General features: G+C 40.0%; 1 protein-coding gene across 1 annotated transcript in view; it reads left to right on the forward strand.

Moving 5' to 3' along the window:
- Nucleotides 1-13,529, forward strand: part of agbl4 (AGBL carboxypeptidase 4) — a 299,306-nt gene that overhangs the window by 213,618 nt on the left and 72,159 nt on the right. The window lies entirely within an intron of this gene.

A 13,529-nucleotide genomic window follows, 5' to 3' on the forward strand; every position in this document is an offset into this window, starting at 1 on the left:
TCTTCTTCTTTAAGTGAGAACTACTTTTCCATTCATTTTTCTGAAGTGCTTGTGTTCATTGTGGTCGTGATGCGAGCTGAAGCCTATCCCAGCTGACCAGGCAAGGTAGACCTTGAGTTTCCCCGTCATGCTGTCTTTCCTCATTTACCCACCGTCAGCCCACTCTCTCACCTAACAAATTTTATTACCCCAGTGGCTAACATGTGTTCCGCCATTGTGTTCATTTGACTAGCCTGTAAACAGTCTCACACCTAATTGACTATATCATAACATACCGGTTTGGTGAACGTAGCATGTGAGGCTAAAACCGCCGAACGCCTTATCCGTACCTTTCTCAGTGTTATTTCCCACACTCTCACGGGCACCACCCACGCAGAGACCCACTCAAACCTCTCTCGACCCTCCTTAATTGGACACTTGAGCGGCACGCGGCTGCATCTGGCTCCTGTTGAACACAGCCTGACATTTCAGACTGCTGACCTTTCCAGCCCCGCCACAACTAAATAATGATTAGTCCCGGCAACGTTTTTCACCACAGCAACAGCAACACAAATTAACCGTCGTTGCGCACAACAAAAACGCCTAAACGCTTTGTCTTCTCACAGTGAGAAAATAGGGTGCGGACATTGATTTGAGAGGCCATTGTCATTCTTTTGGCCCATCGATTAGATTGTCCTTTTCCATATGTGCAGTCGGCGCACAATAATGTTTTGTTGTAAATCAACTCGGCTCGACGCTCTTTAGTTTCTCCTTTCGCCTTTTATGCGCTCTCAGCATTACGGCGGGGGAAAAAAGGTCAATCATATTCATGAAATCCGGGCAGGTTTGAGAGGACACTGGCACATGAATGCGTGCTAGCACGTGTGCATCCAACGCAATGACGGGCATTCCCTAATTGTTTTGTGCTACTCTATTTCGCTAGCAGAGCAGGAATAGAATAGAAGAATCATCTATTAGTCCAGCAATAGGGAAAATGTCTTTTCTTTTTTTTGTTTTACTTACAGCACTAAAGTGCACAACAATAGTACACAAAAAGAATATAACAGAAATATCAACAAGTATATATTTGCAGACTGAAGCAATATGTGGAAACTGTATGAATAATAAATGATATATATCCGAATGTGAATGGCAAGCTTCATGAATAAATTGATATTATATCTACAGAAATGACTGTGAACGGCAGCCAGTATTGCACAGTATGTGGAAAAAAATATATGCATTATGAATAGTCCATACACAACCAGTTGGCAATAAAATAAACACCAGCTGTGAATATGTGAACAAAGACAATATGAATAGAATACTACACTAAAGTATTTTGCCTCTTCTCTTTTTAGTATAGCGTCCCCCATTTTAATGTTTAAGATCATCAAAAAGATAGCCCAAGTAAACATAAAAAATAAAATGCAATTGTTAAATACAGTCCTTCAGTATTTTCTGGTAAAAAGCAGAATTCCTGGTTCTGTCAACCACAGCAAGTCGTCCAGGGCCTGAAGTGACAAAGCAGCCCCAGAACATCACACTACCACCACATTTGATTGTTGGTGTGTTTTTTTAATTTTTTATTTTTAACATTTACGGCAGATGTAGCAACACATACCTTCCAATAACTTAAACTTTCAACTCGTCAGTTCATAGCATGTTTTACCAAAAGCTTAGGAATCATTTAAATATGTTTTGCAAAAGTAAGATGAGTCTTTATATTTCTTTTGGTCCACAATGGTTTTCGCCTTGATACCCATAATGTCATTTTTGCCTGTCTCTCCCTTATTGTTACATCATGAACACTGACCTTAACTGAGATGAGGGAGGCCTGCGGTTCTTAGATGTTGTCCTGGGTTCCTTTCCGACCTCCTGGATGAGCCATCACTGTGCTCTTGGTCATTTCTGTAGGTTGGCCACTCTTGGGAAGGTTCACCGCTGTTCCATGTTTTCTCCATTTGTGGATAATGGCTCTCACCATGGTTCATTGGAGTCCTAAAGCTTTAGAAATGGCTTTGTAACCCTTTCCAGACTGATAGATGTCAATTACTTAATTTCTCATCTATTCTTGAATTTCTTTGGATTGTGGCAGCTTTATTTAAAAATATATATATATATATTTTATCTTCATTTTGTCAAGTTCTATTTAAATGTTTCCTTGATTGAACGGGTTTGAAGGTAATCAGGCTTGGGTATTGTCAATGAAAATGAACTGAGGAAGTGTGATTAGCCACAGCTAATTCTGGATTGAACAAAAACTGCATTTTATGTTTAATTGGGTTATCTTTGTCTAATATCTACATGTGTTTGATTCTCAAACATTAAAGTGGGGAAATTGCAAAATGTAAGTATTTGAGAAGAGGTCAAATATTTTTCTTTTTTTCCTCGCTCCTCCTTATGCAGCTGTGAATGTGAGCAAAAGCAGAAAAAACATGGCATTGTATGTGATGACTATACATTGATCAACAGTACATGTGTATTGACGATACATGAATAATTAACATCTAAACGGTTGCGTACAGGCTATTGTGAGCAGCGTTAGTTTAAACCGTGTTCATAGAGTTCCCCTTTCTGCACATATCCTTTTTTTCCCTGGCTTTGTTTCCTAAGGCACACCCGCTGTACATTATTACACTGAGGTCACGTTTGTATCCAGCCGACTGCTGATATTCAACGTCAGCGTCTGGATTTTTCATATTACTTTTGTGTAACAGCAGGAATGAGAACAATGCAGTTCAACCGCGGATCTCGCATTTGCCACACGATCAGAAACGCAATCACTTTAGCCATATTGTTCCCATGGAAACAGCATTCAGTGACAAATTGTAATTTCAAAGTGGGTCACAACAGCTTCGACGGAATTACGGTGTTCACGAGATGCTCGAAAACAAGTTGTTCATGCTGCACAATCCACACACAAATTAGACATTTTGAGGACGGTTTGAGAGTTTGTCTTCTCTTTAGCAACACAATGGTGCGGTGATACAAAACATAAACGTTTACAAAATACATTAATGCTAATAAAATCTTATGTTAAATGCACTGGTGATTTATTTATTTTTTTCAACATTTTTAAGTCATAGAGTTGTAAAAATGTAACCACTGACAATAGAACAAAAAGGTTTAACAAATTTATAAAGCCATACCTTTTAAAGCCATATGCAGGCAAAGTCATAGCTATTGTAGTGTGGAAGTTGAGGATGGTGACTCTAAGACATGGGTGAGCTATGCAAACTATGTCCCGGGGCCCATTTGTGGCCTGCCATACATTTTTCTGACATTTGATACGGCCCACAACTACTATTATTTTAAATAAGCAAACTGTAGAGTTTTTGTAGTTATGCAGTATTACAAAAAAACTATTTACAACAAAAATAACTGAATTTCTCTTCAAAACACTGGTGAATAAGCATAATTGAATTTTAGAAGCAACATTTTTTTTTTCCTATCATATTAAAGCAACGCTAAGGAACTTTCAGTTTGTTGGTTATGGCGGCGCCATATGGGCAAAAGCGGTAATGTTTTGCCTGAAGGATGACCACATTTCACATGAGGACAAGCGCATTGCGTCCTTTTATTTTATTTATTTTTAGCTCACGCCAGCGAGTGAAAGCCAGGCCAATGTTGATCCAGGTAGCTTCCCTTCTTTCTTTTTGGTCTCTTCAGAAAAAACTTTTCCGTTGTTTTGCAGCTTCTGCCAGGAAAGCAGTAATCGTGCGTCAACATTCAAATTGACTTCCGTTTTTGTAACGAATGAGAAAAGGGGGACGTGACGTATGCCATAAAGCAGTCAGCACACATGTTGTAGTTTTTTGTCTGGCAGTGCCCCTACCATCCTTTTCAAAGTTGCTTAGTGCCAGTAAAAACGTTACAGACCCCTCAGGCCATGGCAAAGGTATCATTCAACTAGTTTTAAGTCAATGTTTCATCAGAAGAGATATGAAAATATTTTATTAAAGTTGAAAAGTTACTTAGTGCTACTTTAGTGATCCGCAAGTAACTGTTTTAAAAATGGTCAGCTTGCTACAGATTGCTTTAGTTTTGGTTCTGAATGTAGAGATGGGACTCAGTTGCTTTTTAGTGCAGGGGTGGATCTAGTTTAGCGGGAGGCAGTCCGTGGCCACCCCAAAATCTTAAAAAATCTGAAATTATTTGCCTTATCATCTTTAATAGAAAGGTGTTATGTGGCGGTTTTTCAGAATACTTAGAAAACATCAATTATATATAATTGCTTGCTTTACTGCTTTTAGCATGTTTGATAAATTACAGTTGAATCATTTTAAAGTGTCCCTTCCATTTTTATTTATGCAACCCTCAAACGAAAAAGTTTGGACACAATCTGCCCTAAGAAGACGAAAACAATACCTGCAACTCTCATGAATCAATGGGCTACTCTGTCGATGAATTGATCCTAAAAAATACATGTGATCACTGCAGCCCTAATATTAAGTGTTCATGAGCAAGACATTAAGCCTCAAATTGCTTCTGATGAGTGTATTGTCGCCTTTCACCATCTATGAAGGAGTGAAGAAGAAAAGTTAGCGACGTGAAGGTGCTATTAAAACGTCCAAGTTATGTGTAAGCGTGTATTTATGTCTCTGTTGTCAATTCGCGTGGTGCATTTAGCAAATTGTGCTCATTGAATTCTGTCATAGTCTCCCTCCCTCTAAAGCCTTCAAGTGGAGACAGATTATTTATTGCTTTTTGTAGCGACGCCATTACTGTCCAACTTTGAAGGAAACATTTTTTTGTTGTCTCGTTTTGACCGGTGACCCTCCTCCTTTATTCTTGTTGTCTCACTGAAAGATGTGCGCCGACAAAGACTTGCATAACTTCGCTCTCCAAGTATTTGTGTGAAATGATCATAATGAGCTTCCCCGGTTCCCTTTTTTTAGAATTCAAACTGGAGTTTGAACTGCAGTCTTCTTCAATTGGTTCCTGTGGTGCCATCCTCCTTTAATTAGAAGCAATAAAAGTGGCAGCAACACAGCAAAAACACTGCAGTGAATGTGTAAAAATGGCTAGGACATACTGTGCGCAATCTCCTGCATGGTGTACATATCGACCTGAGCTGATAGGAATCTTTGTTGGGGGGGGGGGGGGGGGGCAATTTCCGCTTGAAAGACTTTGCTTTCAAGATGGCAAGCTGCAGAGATTTGTTTCCACTGAGGCACCTGAAAGGAGGGAGGGTACAAATAACACCAAGGTTATTCGGGAGGGGGGGGGGGGGCAATTTTCTAAAACATGCTTTTGTATAAATGATCAGCTGTGAAAACAAGGCTTCCTATTATTGGCCTAATTATGCACCCCGACGGCGTGAATTTGCATATTTTATCTCCCTCGTCCTCTCTATGTGATACCACGCTTCCATTTTGTTGCGGTGTTAAAAGCACATAAAGAAGCGAATGGCTGCGCGATGGGAGGGGGCGAGGTGGGGAACACTTGCTGCTTCATATTGTGCAGTTTGTTTTATGGAATGCTTCTCCGCAGCGTGGCTAAATAAGCAGCGGCATGCTAATGAATGGAGGAACAGGATGGCGAGCTTGGCGAGGGCCCGTCTTTTCAATATGGGCCCTCGGCCTCATATTGAAAATATTAGTCATCAAACAATTACTTGAAAATCTCCACGCCCAAATGTTCTGAGCAAATATGGTAATTTCACGCCGCGTACACACAGTCGTTTCTTGTTGCCGTATGTGAGGAAAAGGAAGGCGAGAGAAGTGTCGCCTGTCCTCTTTCGCCAAGAGGGGGGATGTGACCGAGGCGGTAAATAGGCTGTGAACAGGCTGGAGGCTCCGAGATGATTTCTTTGTCACCAGTGGAGCCACCAGTGTTGCCGAGCACTGCTGTGGAGCAAATCCTCCCACAGAGCACTGATTGGATTTTTGTTCCGCCGAGCCTTTTGTGTTCATAGCGTAGGGACTAGATAATAGGGGTTGATGCCACTCTGTCTCCCTGTTATGGCTGCTGGATTGAGTTCTCGGACTGTGTGTGTGTGTGTGTGTGTGCGTGTGTTTGTGTGTGACCCTCTCTAAACAGCCATGGTATCGCTGCTATTCACAAAGTAACCTGGTATATGGAATGTCTGGGCGTCTGGGCCATGTGCTGAAATTTCCATTATTACTAATGTCACGGCTAAATAAATTGTTAATGTAACAACCTGCCACTCAGCTAAAGCCCCTTGAGAATATTCAATGTCACAAACAGTGCAGACCTCACCTTGCCAGCAGATACACACCACCGCGGTCAAGGTTGTCGTCGCCGTCTTAGTTTGACGCTCACTTATGGTCCGTGTGAGCCCACTGGCTATGTATTGTAGAGTATGGTACTGTATATATAAATAAAAAAGTGATGAATTATTAATTTCCATAGGGAAATTCCACGTTTAATTGCCCTGTTTTCTCAGAGGGGTCAGACGTCAGGTGCAGGAGCATTCCGTTAAATCCGGGGAAAACGCCACTCAGCTGTCCTGTGTGTGACTTTGTACTGACCTCTAATGGAGACGGAGGAACCATACAGAGAGGTTATTACAGGACAGGGACTGCTAATGACAATCTAACAGCCACCTCAAATGGCGATTTCATTATTCCCTAGCAAACTAGAAATTATAAAAAAATAAATCGTCACATTAATCGGATTTTTGGTTGTGATAAGGACAGGTGTCACACAACAGACCAGGGTTGTAATATTTGTGATTTTTTTATCATAGTTTTTATTTTGTTTTGACTTAGTTTTTTAATTCAGTTGGTTTTAAATCGTTTTTATAAGTGGGAATGTTTGTGTTTTATTCGTTTTTTTAATGTTACTTTTTAGTGTCGTTTTTATTCGTTTTAGGTTTTTACATATGAAATATTAGTAGAGTGCAATATAATAAAGATACCATTTTTTAATTAAGTAAACAACAATTCCCAAATGACTATTTGACACAAATGCATTTAAATTGATCATCGATAGCTCATTTATGTTATTCATTGATAAAGATGATCATGAAGGATATTTCCGCTTAAGTACAATTAGTCTAATTAGTTTCATAAAATGTATAGTTTCCGTTAGGTATCTTTAATTTATTTATTTCATTATTTATGTGGACTCATCAGACCACTGCACAATTGTACATATGCTCCATTTATTATTGTTCAAATCTATATTAATAATTTGTAGAAATTGACATATAAAAGTTTTCTTTTAAGGTATAAATTTCATTTAAATAATCCACTTTGTCTTCACTTTTTAAAAGTCATTTAACTTCACTTGGTGCTTATTTCAAGTGTGATATCCAGCTACCGTATATGGCATGCATGGTTACTTTATTACCCAACACTTTGTGTCCATTAACCTTATCGCTTTTAACATAAGCTAAGTAATGCTTGAGATGTTTAGCGCATTTACTGGAAGAATGGAGTTCAATTTAAATGTGTCGGTCGCAGGTCACCTTTCACATATGCCGATGAAAATGTTACATTAAAAAAGTTCAAAGTAGCGGGTTTATGTATACAATAATAGTTTGATTGTATACTTTTTCATACTTGACTCTCTTTCATTGCTGTTGAAATATTTGCGAACTTTGTTTTTTCAGTAAACTCTTCATTTGAGTCGACCTCATCTTTTGTATTAGGGAACAAATTTTGCTGCGTGCTGTACATGCATCGATCATAAACGTTCACCCAATGTGATATTGTGATCTTCTGTATGTACAATTTTTCCGAATAGTCATAAAATAATTGCAAGGTTGTGATACGCTTATTTTACAGGCAGAATACTCACTTGAGCTCGTTCAAGTATACAGTCAGGAGCAGCAAGGATCACACAGTGAAATCTGCATGACCTTGACCACTGTCAAGGGACAGAATTTGAGTGTCCAGGTGGTCACATGTTAAGTAAACGGCAACGTCCCTCAACATGCCCTCTTTCATACCTTACCATCGCCCTCGCCACCGTCCCTTTCAGCCCACATCCTCTAAACGAGCGCTGGGTTGGCCCGGGTTTTAGCTGCCATTATCTGTCAGATGCTGTGCACCTGTGAGGCGGGCCGCATGACAGGCGGCCGCTGGTTGTTCAGCCAATCCCAGCGGCTCCCTGCTGTCAGTTAGAGCGGCAATAAAAGTTGTCTGTCTGACAGCAGCCCTGGAGGAAAGGCTAAGAGAGGCAAAGACGCAGATGGGGGGGGGGGTGGGGGTTAGTGGGTAGGATGCCATTAGGATGAGCTGTAAAGTCGTCGACTAAACCTTGCCCACCAGCCATCATGTGCTGAAGCTCACCTGCCTGCCAGATAAATGGAGATTAGAGCATAAGAGTGTGAGTACGAAACAGGCCTGCCAGCAGTCCAGACCTGTCTCCCATTAAAGATGGCATAGGAAGTGCAAAATATGACAAGGAGGCTCTGGACTGTTAAACAATTGAAGTTATGCATCAAACAAGAATGGGAAAGAATTCCACCTACAAAACTTCAACAGCTTTTTTTTAAGAGTGTGCTGATGAATAACAGATTCTACGACCTTGGCAGGTACCTCTGTATGTTTGTTCATATATTGCATGACCAAGTTTGACTTTATAAATAGCAATTTTGTGAGTCCACTATCTACTTAGCAGAAAACAACACTGCTCTGACAGCGGTGAGATCGATACAGGGCCGCAGCAGGAGCTCGAGCGGCCCTAATGAACCGAATTGACTGGCGCAGATGTGATATGATGAGTATTTCTTTGGTCGGTCTTTATGGTCCTTATGAAGAAGATCAATGTCTCCTGGACAGATCACTGCCTATTCCCAGCATGGCACGGCTGGCGTTTATACCCTTCTGAATAGTTAATGAAGCATTCATTTACAGAGAGGCACGCATGTGTCATTGTGTGCCCCTCGTTCACTCCGGCTCTGTTGCCGTCGCTTTTCAGGCCCTTCCAGCGTAGCTTGCTGATTCTATGACACTCGGCTGTTCATTTCATGGGCTATCACCTTTTAAATTGGTGAATGCTGCCGTCACGCTTGATTAGAAATTCCTGTGGATCTAATTATGAGGCATAATAAGAAGAGGAATGCCTCCAGCAAGAGTAGGAAAATGGCGTGCTCCCACAGTGTAAACAATGGTTATTGATCGAGGAATGACGGCGCCAAAGAAAAAAAAAAAGCTTCTTCAAAATGTCAATTTGGTTGGTTGATATTTTTCAAATTAAAGCGTCTTTACAGAAAGTTAGATGAAAGACACCTGCACTCTTCATGCTCTGCAGTTGGGGTAGGAATTGTGCAATAATATCACAACAGCTATAATCGATAAACTGCAAATTGTTCTGTCCTACCATGGATTTAGATGATCAAGTCTTCTAATATCGTGTATCAATTTAGCCTTTTTTTCTTTCTTCATAAAGCCCGCCCGCACACCAAGCGACGCGGCTGAAAATGACTGAACTGTTGCACAGTGTGTGGGGAAGATTGTTGGCAACTGTTTTTACTGCTATTCAAAATTGAAATCGCTGGTGAACGATGTTGCAGATGTGATGGGAAATCAAAAATGCTGTATAACGATTGTTTTGGCAACCAAGATGTAAGGTTCAGCCACAATTTCTAAGCCATGCCGCTAAAGTCAAATACATTGTTGGATACTGTCAAGTCAATCCCCCCAATTATTATTATTATTTTATTTTTTTTTACAGTAATATGTTCTATGCACCCTGTAACGCGCGCGGGCTGATCGGCAATGGATGACGCAGCGAGACAGCCAATTGCCTCTTTTGTGACAGGAAGTCCGTCCCACTCCCTCCATTTATGTGTAGTTTGACTACTTTAGGTCATGTCAATCGGTGTTAACATCATGCTTGATCCATGACTCTCCAATATGTAGAAAAATGAACAGAAACAGCAAGTGAATGTCAAAAATTGTAATAAAACGTTACAAATGGTCTTTGGTTTACATTCTGTGTCTACTCTTTTGGTGAGTTATTGACACAGAACTCTATATTATCAGTCTGGAAAGATCAGCAAAATGCTGCAAAACCGCTGGCAATGTGGGAAACTCTGCTTTGAAAATGGCTTGCAGTGATTGAGTTAATTGCTTTACCACCCCCCCCCCCACACACACACACACACTTCATTCTACTGTATGTGGTTCAATCATGTGATGCGGTTTCTTGTGTTTATATTCAGCTGCTCAGGTCATAGCGCGACGCTGCCAATCGTCATCACACGCACCTGGGCCAGCATCTGTCCATCCTGCAGAGCTGCAGATTGGCACAGGTGCTGCGTCTAGATTGGTTGTCTGCGTGCTGTTCAATTCATTTACGCACCCCCCCGAGCGTTTGCCACTTTTTCCACCCAAATTTGCATGACCTCTATTTGTTCTCATCGACTTCTCGCGCACACAACCGCTCAGTAGCATTCAGGAGTCGTTTATTTAATCCCGACATCCATCTGCCCGCGTGTCGGTCCGTTGGAACTCTTTGTGATTCCAAGAGCGACGCGGCAACGATGACGTGTGTTGCCGCAGTCTAATTCCATCATCAGCATCATTACTGCTATTATCCCGTGTCTCCCTTTAATGCAGGCTAATGGATGACCAATTAAGATAGATGAGCCTGGCAGTGTGGCGTTAATAGCCAGGACATGATGTCTGGCTTATATCCTGACTCCCACAGCCTTTTATGGCTCAACTGGCCCTATTTATTGTAGCCCCCAAAAAAATGTTATTGTTATTATTGTTGTCCCGTGCTAATATTATGCAGTTACTTTCATGATCATGAGACACACTGGATCATCAGATGATTAGCATGAAGTCTTTAGGGTGAAGTTAGAACATTTTCAAGTTCCCAAAGGCAATAATGTGCCTTGTTGCTGTAAATGCCATTCAAATAGTCTTTTATACCGACCCAATGTAATCAATGTATCACCACCACCAAGTTCAAGCTTTTCTCCAACTTCTAAAGCACAATTGAAAGACTTCTCCATGAAATGAACTCTAAATATTTAGAACAGCAGATGTCGTGTGCTTTTAATTGCCCATAAGTTTAATTATAATCCACTTTGAATGCACCACAACATTGAGGGAGAAAATTTGCATTAATAGCCTGAATACTTACTTATTTAGGACATGTTCGCTATGTGTTCACATTAAAAAGTGCAATTAAACTGTGGAAAAAAAGTCATATTTTAGTTAGCTTTTTATTCGTGAATTTTGTTTAACCTCCAGCAAACAGGTTGCATTTTTATTTTGTTTCCAAATTAAATTTAAGGCAAGGCAAGTTTATTTGTATAGCACATTTCATACACAAGGCAACTCAATGTGCTTTACACAAGGACACCTATAAGCATCAACAAACACCGTAAACATTCAGAGCAAAAAGAGAAAACAAAAGTAGGTTACAAAATGTACTAAAAGAGCATAGATTGACAATGTTAAAAAATTGGACAGCAAACTTTAAAAACATTTAGTGTAAGGGAGTCAAAAATGATGATAATAATAATGATTGAAAGGAGAGTTTAAAAGACCTCAATCAAAGATATGTGTAAAAAGCTAAGTTTTTAACCTGGATTTAAAAGCATTTACACTCGGGGCTGACTTAACTTCTGTTGGCAGCGTATTCCATTTGTGTGCAGCATAACAGCTAGATGCAGCTTCACCATGTTTACTTCAAACTCTGGGTTCCACTAGTTGGCCCAAGTCTGTAGATCTCAGAGCCCTGTTGGGTTTATATATTCAATCAGCATTTCTTGAATATATTCAGGACCTAATGAGGGCCAATTTAAGGGCTTATCCACTGTTTTCTCTTGCTTTGGTAAAGCTGGAGGATTGTTTTACTAGCAGTGTTGTTACCTTGAAAAAATAACTTAGTTACTTTACTGATTACTTGCTTTAAAAAGTAACTTAGTTCGACTGCAAGTTACTTTAATTGTTACATTTACTAAATACCAGCCACCCAGCTAAAAATTAAAACGGTATTGCTACTTGCAAGTGTGTTTTTAACAGTGACGAGAAAAAGCTTTTGTTCTTTATTTTAAAAAAAAAAAACAGCAATCTGTTTGACTTATTATAATTTTAATTTGAAAAGAAAAATAGCATTTTAAGGATTCAGCTTAACCAAAATTTGCTACTTTAATTTAAAATAATAAAATAAGACTCGACTTCACTCTTGAGAAATAAAATGATGCTACAGCTCCCAAGCTATAAATGTCTCGATGTGTTTATAGATATTTACTTTTTTAAACTACATAATTAACATATGTCAATTACATTTACATAATTGTTTAAAACACAAGTGATGCCTATGTAATATTTGCCTTTTTGTGTGACAGTCAGACAGAAAGGCTGACATGCAATTCAGTTATCCTTCAAACAATGAGATTTTTTTTATTGTCTCCAGGAAGTTGTCCATTATCTTTGCAGCACCCAAATGGACCCTGAAATGTATTTATATTGTCGAAAGTGCTTTAGAATTGTATTAAACCTCCCCAGGCGGCAGAAATAATATGATGTGGGCCATTTAAAAGAAATGCCCTTCCCCTCTTCGCCTGCTTCAAAGACACAGCAGCTTTGTGTTGACAAGTCCGGCAGCCTCGAGGACAGGACGCAACACAAGTTTAGATTAACAGTAATCCTCTGTTCTATTTGTTAACAGCCCGCCCAAATCTCTTTGTTTATCGCTGGTTTTCCTTTAATAGTCTTTGAACTTCTGAACAAGTAGCAGTCTGAGCGGCTGATCTATTGGCTATGCACGCGGTCACAGAGAAAAGAAAATGTCGCACATTGAAACACTGTTGAGTGTTCGACCCCGAGATTCCCACACAAATTTCAACTCGGCAGAAACGCTGAGAGCAAAACAAGTTGTGAGAGCCACTGTTGCTTCTTTTCTTCTTTTGAGAACGTCCTCATCCATCTCACGCTAGTCAGACGGCACAATGAGCAAACACCGTGGGCACGTTTAAAATCTAGCCTCACCTAAATGCCTCGAAACTCGCAAATAACATCGCAGAAGACACTGGCGCTTCATAAAATTTCTGCATCAATTCATTTCCAATTAAAGCAGCCGAAGCGGAACAAAACTGTTTGTGCCGGTTAGCCACTGTGCTACTCCTCAATTGAGTTACAACGGAGAAGACTATGTCCTCTTGGGCGAGACGATCATGTCCGCTGGCCTTTCCGCTTTGGAACAAATAAGAGATCAACCGGGGAACACATGATGTAGGTCAATGAAATTTGATCAGACGTGTAAATGATGTTGTCATTGATACTTCTTGAAAATTTGACAAAAGACAGAAGAGAAGTAATAACTGTTTGCAGGATACAGTGGAACTTTAAAGGTCAAAAAGTTGGATTTCAAAATGTTTTTTTTGCCCGTAGAAAATATTGGAAATGGATATCAAACTGTCATGGTCATAAAACTTGTATTAGAAAGTTTTGTTGGGGGCATAGTTTAGAGCAGCGCTCACCAACATATTGTTATTTCAGAAGTGTGTATAGCCCCTTCAAAATGGGCTATTTTTAGTAAAACAAGAAGTAGGGTGTGTAAACCAAACTATATGGGGTACCTTGAGGTAAGAGTGACCCGACATTCAAGATACA

This window comes from Leptonotus elevatus, chromosome 11 (genome assembly GCF_054856555.1).
Source record: "Leptonotus elevatus isolate MCC_2025b chromosome 11, RoL_Lele_1.0, whole genome shotgun sequence".
NCBI lineage: Eukaryota > Metazoa > Chordata > Actinopteri > Syngnathiformes > Syngnathidae > Leptonotus > Leptonotus elevatus.